Source organism: Bidens hawaiensis, unplaced genomic scaffold (genome assembly GCF_021521415.1).
Source record: "Bidens hawaiensis isolate Kalapana, Puna unplaced genomic scaffold, B.hawaiensis_p1.1 tig00047736_1, whole genome shotgun sequence".
Taxonomy (NCBI): Eukaryota; Viridiplantae; Streptophyta; class Magnoliopsida; order Asterales; family Asteraceae; genus Bidens; species Bidens hawaiensis.
In genome coordinates, this window is record NW_027498550.1 from 112,331 (window position 1) to 124,724 (window position 12,394).

The 12,394-nt window shown below is 34.0% G+C and overlaps 2 pseudogenes across 2 annotated transcripts; both read right to left on the minus strand.

The window, feature by feature from the left end:
- Positions 1-2,575: 2,575 nt before the first annotated feature.
- LOC143597197 (potassium transporter 5-like) lies at positions 2,576-6,922 on the minus strand (annotated as a pseudogene). The gene is made up of 7 exons (XR_013146847.1): positions 6,728-6,922; positions 5,955-6,174; positions 4,908-5,156; positions 4,775-4,825; positions 4,344-4,604; positions 3,840-4,262; positions 2,576-3,436 (listed from the first exon to the last, which is right to left on the minus strand). The product of XR_013146847.1 is annotated as a potassium transporter 5-like (transcript).
- A 3,299-nt stretch (positions 6,923-10,221) lies between these two features.
- Positions 10,222-11,290, minus strand: LOC143597198 (potassium transporter 5 pseudogene; annotated as a pseudogene). The gene is made up of 3 exons (XR_013146848.1): positions 11,102-11,290; positions 10,588-11,010; positions 10,222-10,472 (listed from the first exon to the last, which is right to left on the minus strand). The product of XR_013146848.1 is annotated as a potassium transporter 5 pseudogene (transcript).
- Positions 11,291-12,394: the final 1,104 nt, after the last annotated feature.

Genomic DNA, 12,394 nt, shown 5'->3' on the forward strand with positions numbered 1-12,394 from the left:
CTCAACCGACGCAAATGACTAAATATCTCAGTTACCGAAAATAAGTTGCAAATTAACATAAATTTTTTTGATGGATTGCCAAAATTATGTACGAATTAATTATAAAATATTTATGGATTGCCAAAAGTAAGTGGAGACTCAATTCTTGCTTTCATTACGTTATAAATATGACGGTTTTAAGAGCATTCTCATCTCATTCTTATCCTTATCCCTATAATTACATTAAAAAAATACTATATTTCTCTCTCCTGTTCAATTAAATAATATTTTTTTATACCTTTATCTTTATAGTTTTCTCTCTCTACTACTCACAACCAATCCAACAAATATTAAAAAATAAATAGGGGCAAACAATGTTCCCCAAATTTTTCCACAAATTTACAAAAAATCACTACATTTTTATCTCCACCCTATAATTTACACTCGCAACCACTCAAAACCTCACCCTATAATTTACATACTCCCCTCACATAAATTTAGAGGATGGGATGTGAATGCTCTAAGAGGGGCTTTCTTCTTTTTGTGGCGGATATAAATTCTACTGATTAGAATTTAATTATATTGTGTTGTTGTAACTTATAAGATTTATATTGTGCTGATTAGAATATGATAAGCAACATGGGGTACATTTACTATTAACACAACCAAACAATATCTCACAAAACAAAATAGATATGAAGTTATGAACTGAAGTGTAACAATTCACAAAAATTAAAGTCACCGACTTCCAAAGCCCACGTGAGTACGTGACCTCCAAAGTCCTGACCGACTGATAAGCCAACAAACCAACTCAACATCAGCCCATTTTGTTGCAGCCGATGAGTTTTAATTAGATGGACTGGACCATTCCTTCGTTCAAGGGCATCTATGAGGGTTTAAATAGCTTGGTTGAGCTGAAATAAAAAGGGTTGTAGACCTTAACGAGTAATAAAATATATATAAGTTAATTTTTATAAACGATTATTAATGTTATAAAAATATATATAACAAAAATGTAATATGAATGGGATACCCAAATATTTGAAACCCTAAAACTTAATACTTATATAAGTTATTAATACAAAATTTATTAAAATTATTATAGTTATTTTAATTTTTAAATGGTTTAAAGGATTTTAAATGGTATGTTGAAATAAAAGTTAAGGGTGAGTATGTAAATAATATATTTAATTATGAGATAAAAAGCATGAACTATTTTTGTCATTAATTGAAAGTTAATTTTGTTGTCATCTTATCCACAAAGAATTTCAGTTATCCGATGAACTTTCAGGTGACTTTTAAACATCAAAATTAAAGACCGATTTGACTAATTGACGATGTCGTTTGACTCAAGATATTTTATATATCAAATTTATATATGTATAAAAAAGTTTGGGTCCCAAAAATTACGTTCCCCGGCCGGGGTGCGGCTCACACACCTCAGACCACCCGTGGTTGAAGGTATTTATGAATTAAATAAGATATTCGTTGTTGAAGATATTCGTTTATGAAATTGTTAAAAAAAAAATTTACTTATTGTATTCTAGTAGGAATTCTAAAGCTAGAATAGGGTTTGTTGATCGTCAAAATGGCAATTCAATTGCGTTGTAATCGTCTAGTTTACAATGAGGCATATGTTTGTTTTTGTCTAAGTAGCTGCCTGAAGTTGGACCTAACCTTATAAAAAGATCGATTTGTATAATTACTTTATAATCATTTGATATGGTTTATTAGTTTATAGATTTGTTTTATTATATCCGAAATAATATATAGTTAATTTTGAGCCGTATTTAAAATGATAATGGCTATTTTAAGTTTTAAAAGTATTTTTTGAATTTTCAAACTAAGATCGTTTTTTCCTATTTCGAATTTGATTTCACCTTCTAAATTAAACATTTTTTTAATACATTTATATTTGTTCTAATCATATGATTTTATTTGTTCTATTACATCAGGCTTTATGGAGTTCATTATCGCTTGCCAAAAAGCTTATGTTCGGCCATCTCCCCCTTGAAGTTTTGGTTGATTTGCCCGATGTTTGCTTCTATTTCTTCACTCCAAGCTGTCATTCGTTGTTGATTGCAATGATTTGGGTTCAAGGTTTCGTGATTGAATCTAACGGCTCTTTCTTCTACAAGCATCCGATTGTGCTTAGGTTATAAATTGAAACCTTGGCTGTAGTCAAGTACACACAATCAACAGTGTTCTTGTTCCTTTATTTTAGAGAGTCACATTTGATTCGCTTTTAGCTTCTGATTATTGTTTCGTATAACCTCGATCTTGTGACTATAGATTGTGGTTATCTATCATTGCAATCTTGTGATTTGGAACAAAATGAGTTGGCTTTCAAATAAGCCAAATTGATTAACCTTGAGAAACCCAAAATTCAATGTCAATAACTAATTGATACATAATTCATTCTTTCATTTCAGGAAAAAAATATTAAACATAAAGTATTAACATTAGCACGAAAATCTCAAAGAACCACATCAAAAAATAAACTTATGCCATATATTTGTTTAATCAAACATTCTTCATGCATATGCTCAATAGTAGGAAAAAAAACGAGTACTTAGATTATTTCTTCACACACCACCTTAAAGTTCATAAGTCATTCCAACCTTCAACAACTTTTTATGAGGAACATCAAACACACTATAACTTTGTCTCAAGTTCTTCTTCATGAAATTGTAAGCATAATTGATCAAGAACCGTTTCCCAATCGAAGACCCTTCCCTCGACACAATCTCGTGCTCCCCCACCAAATGCACGACTCCAGAGTGCCAAGCCTTGTCTAGTTTCACAACATCCTCATTTGCTAGACTAGCATTTTGCGGTTCGTTTCCATAATCATATTTGATGTAATCCATTAAGCGTTCAATCAATATCTTCTCAAATGACTCCTTTTCATTGCCTACATCTGTGTACCCGTACCTCACCACACACCTAAAAACATACAACTCGTTTGGCTTCACTCTTCGGAACAAGAACCGCTCTTTGGGTGCCACCCTACTGACTGGCAACGACTTGATGGACAGGAACACAATAACTGAATGTAAAGCAGGCACATTGTCAACATAATGTTTAAAAATTGGTGGAATGCCATGGGCGAGCTCAGAATAGAAAATAGCAAGTCCTCCCATGTGACTAATGTTGGTGTCCATAACAATGTCTTTTATGGCTTCATGTGACACTTTGTGCTCGAGCTCATAGTTGTACTTTGCTCGGTGAACATAGTTCCAAGTGCACATTATGAACATTAGCGCGAGAGCAAATGAAAAAGGTAAGTATCCACCATTGGCAAATTTATATAGAACCGCGCTTAAGTAGAGATATTCTGTGAAGCTAATCACAAGAACATATAGCATCACCAGAAGTATATTGGTTTTCCATATAACAAGCATGATCACCACCAAAAATCCAGATGTTAGCGTCTCGGCAAATACCACCGCGATTCCTACATAAATATGAGGCAGAAGTACGAGTAACATGTTAGAAAATAGAAACCACACAAACCGTTTGACTATGCAAATTTTAGTGTGTATGTGTATGTACTAATAATGACTAAAATGTTAGATCTGAGTATTAAGTTCATTTTCTTAAACAAATGTGAATTTTATAGCTTTTCTCATAGAACAACTATGTATATATGCAATGTTTTATTATTTTTTTAGTTCTAATGATATTATAATATTATGTGTAATCCAATGATTATGCATTTTAATCATGATATATTATCTTTATCATGTTCCCTGACCCAACCCAAAAATTATAACGTCAGGTTGTTAGATATCTGACTTCGAAAAAAGTGACCTCATTGGATAAAAATTGGTTCCACCAACATATAAAGAAACTCTTACCATAAGCATTGCCGATCTTTTCGGTAGTTCTGAACGTAGCAGTAACTAAAACACAACCGGTCATCAAAAGGTAATTAACTTCCGGTATGTAAATTTGTCCTTCATACTTGTCTGAAGTATGCACGACTTGAACACGAGGAAAACATCCTAGTGAAAGCGACTGCTTGATGATGGAAAAAGTCCCGGATATCATAGCCTGACTCGCTATAATTGCTGCCAAGACAGCCATAACGAACATTGGCCAGTACAAGGCACTTGGAAGCGACTTATAAAACGTGTCAGCAACTTGATCACTATTGTTTCTTAGTCATGCTGCCTGGCCGCCGTATGCTGTGATTACAGCCGGATAAACCACACAACCCATGCTTATTTGTATCGATTTGACTGTAAAGTGTCCAAGATCTGCAAACATAGCCTCGGTTCCTATTGCAATCCAACCAGACATCATATGATCAAAAAGTCTAAAATCTTAACAAAACAAAAATCATTATTACCAAGTTGTACCTGTAATGGAAAGAATTACTCCACCAAGCGAAATCCATGCATCTTTTCCATTTCGTTTGAAATAATCGACAATGTATATAGGATTTATGGCTTTGACAACTAGAGGGTCGAACTTGATGAAATTGTATACACCAATACCAGTAATGAGCGAGAACCAGAAACAAAGGATGGGAGCAAAAGCGTAGCCAACTTTATCAGTTCCGAATCTTTGGACCATGAATAAAGCAATCAAGATCATTACAGCTAAAATGGCGATCCTCCCTGCATAGATCCATATCCAAAATGTTAGAACATTGTGCTTTCTTTCCTTATGAAGACATACAACAATTAAGTTGGGTTTGAATAATTCTATTTAAATACCTCAAACCCCGTTTGAAATTTTCTTTCTAGGACAATTGTAAGGAAACTGACGTATAAAAATAGAGTGTTACCTTCTGTCATGGAGTCAGTTGCTTCCTTAAGTCCTGATACCGCTGATAATACTATATAGAGAAATAAAAAACATTAGAAATTATTGAAAGTGCGTGAGAAAAATACGGAGTAATAAAGAGTAAAAGTGATCACCGGAGATGGAAGGAGTGAGGATGCCATCACCAACGACCATAGAAGTCCCGAGCATAGCAACAAAAAGAAGTGCATACTTAGCAAACTTGCTTTGCTCGAGACTCTTCTTGATCTTTGATGATATTTTGTTATGATTTTTTGGCAACTCAAGTTGATAATTTGAGAGCTCTTGGTCCTCTGGTTGATCGCTCGGGATTAAACCTACCTTTGCATATCGACACAGTTTCGAATACAACGCAAATGTACCCCCTGTTATATATTCAAAAGAAATTCATTAGGACTATTTTGACCACCATGTGTTACAAAAAGACTTATGATTCATATATAGTAGATAGTCTAAAAACAAGAAAATACTATTGTTTCAAAAACAAGACACTGCAACAAATTAGCTGATTTAATTTATCCTATATAAAGCATTTTTTAAACATCATGAAAATGAAATTGTATACGATATAAAGCATTTTTTAAACATCATGAACTATATATATGATATATCGAGTGTCTGTGCCTGACAAACCAAATCGAACAATATTGATACCGGCGCTAGTATTAATGGAACCAGTACCGTCATGTAAAACATCTTTCAAATTTATACTAGGCATATCACGACTTTTATTTTTGGGTTTTCTCTATTAGTTGTAATAGCGAGTGTCGATTTCATACATGTAACGTAACGAATTAAACTGATATATGTCCGCAACGTAGCGCGGGAAAATCCACTAGTTTTATAGAAACACAATGCATGCATGCATGCATACATACATACATACAATCGTGTATTAATACTCATTAAACAAATTATTAATTTGTATTAACTAACAATACATAATAACCAAATAGTGATTAAAGAGCTTTAAATGCTTAGATATTATTTAATTAATGAATGCTTTGAAATGTTTTCTAAATTCATAGGTAAATATTAAAGAGCATTAAGTGCACATTTGATATTACCAACAATAACACATAATTAATTGCATGATTAGTGCCTTAAGTGCAAATTTAATACTATCAACAAAAACACAGAATTAATCAAGAATAAATGCCTACCGTCACCGTTGTCGTTGGCATGCAAAACAATTGTCACGTACTTAATAACCGGAATTAATGTGATGGTGTAGAAGATCAAAGACAAAACACCCAAGATGTCATCTTGGTGTTTGATACCATTAGTAAATGTGCTCGAGAACACGTACAATGGTGATGTCCCGAGATCCCCATAGACCACCCCGATACTTTGGAAGGCGAGTCGAAGGATCACTCCCCAATCCTTAATTTAAACAAATATTTCAATGTCAATAATATTATATAAAAAAGTTAAGAAAAATGTAATTTATTAATTAATATGTACTAACTAATGGTGTGCGAAACCAAACCGAAAAGGAAAGCTTCGGTTTTAGATTTTTGAAATCGTTCAGTTTCGGTTTCGTTTTTTTGTCATTTGTGCTTGAAAATTTTAGTAAGAAAAGAATGTTGGCCGAAAATAATGAATTTATGTATAAACAATTTTGTTAATTGTTAACTAATACACTATTATACATGATTTGGCTAAAAATATTTGAGTTTCATATTTATTAAATTCTTATAAATTATTTAAAATAAAATACAACAAAACAAAAATCTAGAAATTCGGTTCGCTTTTTTCAGTTTTTATTACATGCAAAACCAAAATCGAACCGTTACTTAGTTTAGTTTTTTAACTTTTTTACAAAAACATAAAACCAAACCGTCAGTTTTTGTTTCGGTTCGGTTTTTTCAATTTTCTCGGTTAATTTCGGATTGGTTTTTCCGGTTTCTTGCACATCCCTAGACTACTAACTAACCTTGGTATCATGGTGACCATGGTGGCCATGGATGTTAGCAGCCTCAATATCTAACGAATCGTGACGCTTCAAGCCGTTAATTTCGTTAAGTAGATGATCAGGTGTTTGTTCCAAATCGATTTCCTCAGTGTTGCCTTCTTCGTCTTCCATGTTAACGGTGTTAGCGTGTCGTTTGCTGCCGCTAGGGGTTAACATGGTGAAACGAAGTGGAAAAAAAAACTCTAGAGATGGTAGTTGTTATACAGGAGTGATAAGAGTTATGATGATGCTATTAAAAGAAAAAGAATTTGTATTGCATGTATATTAATTAATAAACTATTATGTGTATATATTAATTTGCAACATTATATTTACTCTACGCGTATACATTAATATATTATTAATGATCATTTAGTATTTTTCTGTATTGGCATATCTTACATTTGACTTTTATATTAGCATACACGGTTTGTAAATTCAAGATATGTATATCTATCTATATTGGACATCTAGTCATCTATGATAAACTTGTGATTTAAATTGGAGATAAGGGGAAGAAGGGCACACGCGGGTACAGTGTGAGAGGGGGGGGGGGGTTGTTAATTCCATCATAAGGGGTAACACCGCGCGCTGCCGTGGCCTTATGGCCTAAATCGGGTTCCTGAATTGAGTGACAAGTACAACTACCTAGAGGTGCAAACGAGTCGAGCTGCTCGTGAAAAAGCTCGATCGAACTGAGCTTCACTTATCGAGCTCGAGCCTGTCGATCATTTATATATTTTTTATTACTATATATATATATTAATAGATATATATATATATATATTTAATAATTATTAATTGATATATATAATTTTGTGAAAAAAATTAACTAAATAACATATTATTTTATATAGAAAGTTATTATGAAAATAAATATACAAATATAATTATAAATATTTAAAAAATTAATTAATAAATATTAAACGAGCCGAGCTTGAAAAACTACGAAACAAGCCACCTGATGAAAGTTGGTCAATATTACCGTTAGTTTGGTCAATATGATTTTTTTTTATTAAAAAAAGAATCACCCACTTTAAATACATATCATCTCAACATAATCTTTCAAACTCATTTTAAACAATCAACTTCTCTTCTCATCATACTCAACATAAACTTTTTAGCTATTTATTTTCTATGACTATCAATTTTACGGGTAATGGGATCGAGGGGTTAGTTCCTCCTATCGACTCCATTGATAATGTTTTTTAAAACGCTGACAGTTTAGGTTTTTTCAATAATTTGATCAGCCAACTTAAAGACGAAGAGACGAGCAACACGGCTAAATGTAAAAAAAGACGTGTCCCTTGAATGTCTTGATTTTTTTTGTAATGTGTTGATTGAGTGATACGTCATGAAGTACTTGCGTAGGCCGACTATCCACGACATTGCGCTTTTGCACCAAGCACACGAAGAAAGACATCACCTTCCCCTTATATAGCTGATAATTATATACACATGTTATTTTATATTAGATAAAAATTTGATTTTTAAATTAACAATTTTTGAAATATTGTTGATCAAACTCCTTACTCTCAAGCTATTACCATATATGTGGTTTTAATAAGTTGGATAGGAACGCAAATGGGAGATCGCATTAGGTGATTTTGGGTTTTAAATCGGGTCCGAATCCACATGTACAAACTATGTTCATAGAAGACCATCGAGAACGACCAAGGTGCATGTGATCGATGACTGCCAAGAGATTTACAAAAATGGTTTGTACGTTTATGTTCAAACCAACCCGATCGAATGAGCATATGGAACACTTATAAAACGTTTTACTCTTTTTAAGGCTAATTTATATGCTTGATTATATGGTATGCTTTCAAAGATTATGAAAAAGCCTTTACAAGTGCACATTGTGTCTAATTTATGTATATATGAGTTTACGTTTATACACTACTTATAATATTGTATAAGTTTTATGTATGATTTAATGTAATAATATAGATAACTCAATAGATTCAATCTATAGCGAGATGGCACTTTATATTCGATTATTTGAGGAAGTCCCATTTTTGGGCATTTTGATAATGAATACCTCTCGGACAAGTTTTAGTAAGATGGGGTGTATACGATGATAAACCTCTCAACCAAATTGGCCAGGCTGGGCATTTTGATAATGAATACCTCTCGGACCAGTTGGGTTCTCGTGTTTCAGGTTCTTGTTGGGCTCATGTAACTTACAAGAGCTCGAGTTCGGTTCGTTTATTATATATTACATGATTTTATACTTATTTTTAATGTGTATTTATAAGTTATAACTATAATTTTAATATATAGCCATAAATATATAGTATTTAGTCGTTCTTGTTATAATTTTATATGTGAAAATAACTATTACATAAATAAATATACATTTAATATTATTTTACAATAAAATTTATATAAATAATAGGCTTGTTTGTTCTTTTGAGCCAACCTAGACAGCTCTATAAGTGAAGCTTGGCTTGTGTAACTTACGAGAGCTCAAGCTCTGCTCGTGTGTATCGGCTCGTTTATTATATATATATATATATTATATGATTTTTATGCATATATAACTATCTTTATCTTTATGTATATAATAAATGTTATCGGCTCGTTTAATACTTTAAGTAAGAGGCTTGTTTTATGCTTGCGAGTCAGCTTGAGTTTGATGAGTATGTGAAGCTTAATCGTGGGCTCGTTTATTAAACAAGTTTATTCTTAGGCCTGAGCTTGTGTAAGCCATGCTCGATAAGCCAACAAGTAGCTTACACATTACTTGTTTAAACATAATCTGTTTTTTATAAATCTGTTTTTTTTTTGTTCTAAATTTGTAATTATATAGTGTTTTTATGAACAACACTAATTCGGACTAAATGTGAACCCGCAACTACTCGTGTTGTGTTTGGGTTCAAATTGCCAACCCGTAAACATGACCTATTTAACATCTCTATTCGGTTATGATGCATAAATGTTTGGCTGCTAAAATCTTTTGTGGATACATAGTCTACCTACACATATGATGACTTCATCTGGGCTGCAGTTGCTTTGTATCTTAATGCCATCAATCTTTTCATGGGCTTGCTTTGTATGTACCAACTACCAAATTGTATGCCAGAAACATATATACCGAAAGGTCCCAAAGATAGATGAATGAGCCGAAATACTAAATACGTATAATAATAGGTAGACATGTATAATGTACACATTAAAACAACTTGAAACTAGTAATTAGATACATGTATAATGCATTACTTGTTTTACATACATGTACGTTTTATGAACGATACCAGATGATCGAAAACCAACCCCCTGAACACGCACACACCAAAATATAAAAGAACACTAGCTTCCAATTATCAAAACATTGTCTGTCCTCAGTTGGAGGTTAGCCATCATCACATATCTCATCAGCAACATATACCGTAACCTTAATTTGTTGTTCAGCCTAATTAGTCTTGTAGTACAAAATTGTTATCTATCATCTAACCATCTACAGTACACAATCAATACCTATGACGGCGATGCCTGGTGTACAAGAAGGCGCACATAGCGATCATAAACACGAGTGCAAACGAGAATGGCAGGTATCCGCCCTCGGGAAACTTGTACAGCACTGCGCTCAAGAATACGTACTCTGTTGTGCAGATCACAAGCACGTACAATATGACCAGAGCCATATTTGTTCGCCACACCACGATCATAATAACCACCATAAATGCCGAGGTCAGCGTCTCGGCGAATATCACCGCAATCCCTAATTCACAGATTAGAAGACCCGCAGTTAGAAACCACCTCAAAACAGTTTAGATTATATAATATACATATATATATATATAAAACAAACACGAACAAGATCTTGGTTAACTTACCATAAGCACTGCCGATCCTGTCAGCGCTTCTGAAGGCAGCAGTGACAACAATGCAACCGGTCATCAGAATGTAATTGATGACCGGAATGTAGACCTGTCCGGGATGACTTTCGGATGTATGCACCACATTGAGTTGCGGAAAGCAACCCAAGGTAATAGACTGGTGAATAATAGAAAACGTCCCGGAAATCATAGCCTGACTGGCTATGATTGCTGCCATCACCGCCATCACAAACACTGGCCATAACAGTGCACCAGGGAGGGATTTGTAGAACGTGTCTGCCACGTCATTCGCGTGCGTTCTAAGCCAGGATGCCTGGCCAAGATACGCTGTGACAATGGCTGGATACACGACACACCCCATGCTGATCTGTATGGACCGGACTGTAAAATGTCCAAGATCAGCAAACATCGCCTCGGTTCCTGTTACAATCAAACCAACAAATATATTATTTCATTTCATTTCACATGAAAAAATTAAACAGTAACAAAAAATTGACCACATTGTACGTACCTGTGATTGCTAGAACGACTCCTCCAAGTGAAACCCAAGCATCTTTCCCGTTTCGTCTAAAATAATCAATAATGTATACGGGGTTGATTGCTCGGGCGACTGACGGGTCATACCTGATGAAATTGTATGCCCAGATGCCAGCTATCAAAGATAGCCAAATGGAAATGATCGGGGCAAACAAATAGCCAACTTTACCGGTCCCAAGTCGTTGGACCAAGAAAAGTGCAATCAGGATCAAGATTGATATCACGGCAATCCACCCTGAATAAATCCATGTTAGAAAACTAGTTAATATCAGAAGGGCAATTTGGACTATAACAAATAATATGAGAAATCTGGTCAAACTTGACTTTTTTTTCTGTCAAGTTTGACTTTTTTGGGTCAATTTAATATTTTGGCCAACTTTGACTTTTCCTGGTCAAAGTTGACCCTTTGTTGACTTTTTGGGTCAATTTAAGATTTTGGTCAACTTTGACTTTTCCTGGTTAAAGTTGACTCTTTGACCCTTGTTGACTTTTTGGGTCAATTTAAGATTTTTGGTCAACTTTGACTTTTCTGGTCAAAGTTGACTCTTTGACCCCTGTTGACTTTTTTCTTGGTCAACTGGTGGGGTCATATTACCAAAACATATCTTTTATGGTATTTGCTATGGTTAGTTGGAATGCATATATAGTACACATGCATAGTGTTACAAGTCACCTGTTTGTTTCAAGTGTTTTTTGCATAAAGGGCAATTAGGTCATTTGGTTTCTAGAGGCAAATGATAATCAGTTGTTGATTGACTGGTTTGTAAAAAGATTGATTGATGCTAACAGAAGGTATAACTAACTTGCAGCATATGGTCAAGTTTGACTTTTTACTGGTCAAACTTGATATATGGAACATCCAAATGAGCTGGGAAACCTTTGGCCCGTTTGGAAAGAACATGTTCAACTTACAAGGGCAAATTGGTCATCAATTTCTGCAGGAATTTGTTTTGCTATGACAAAAGGGTACTTTGGCCTAGGGGTGTTCGCAATCCGCTTTTCGCGGTTTTTATATCACACCATGAGCCAAACCGTTCGTAATGGTTTTTGGTTTTTGCAAACCAAAACCAAACCAAACCAAACCAAACCGTGAGTAACGGTTTGGTTTCAGCTTGGTTTCACGGTTTGGGCTCATTGTGCTTGTATGATCGATATCCCAAATAAGATATGATAATATATAAGTTAAGTTGTCAAAAGATTTCAGAATTTAATAAGTTGCTAGACAAAAGCTTTTCGAAGTCCAAACAAGCTCTATGTTATTTTCTAA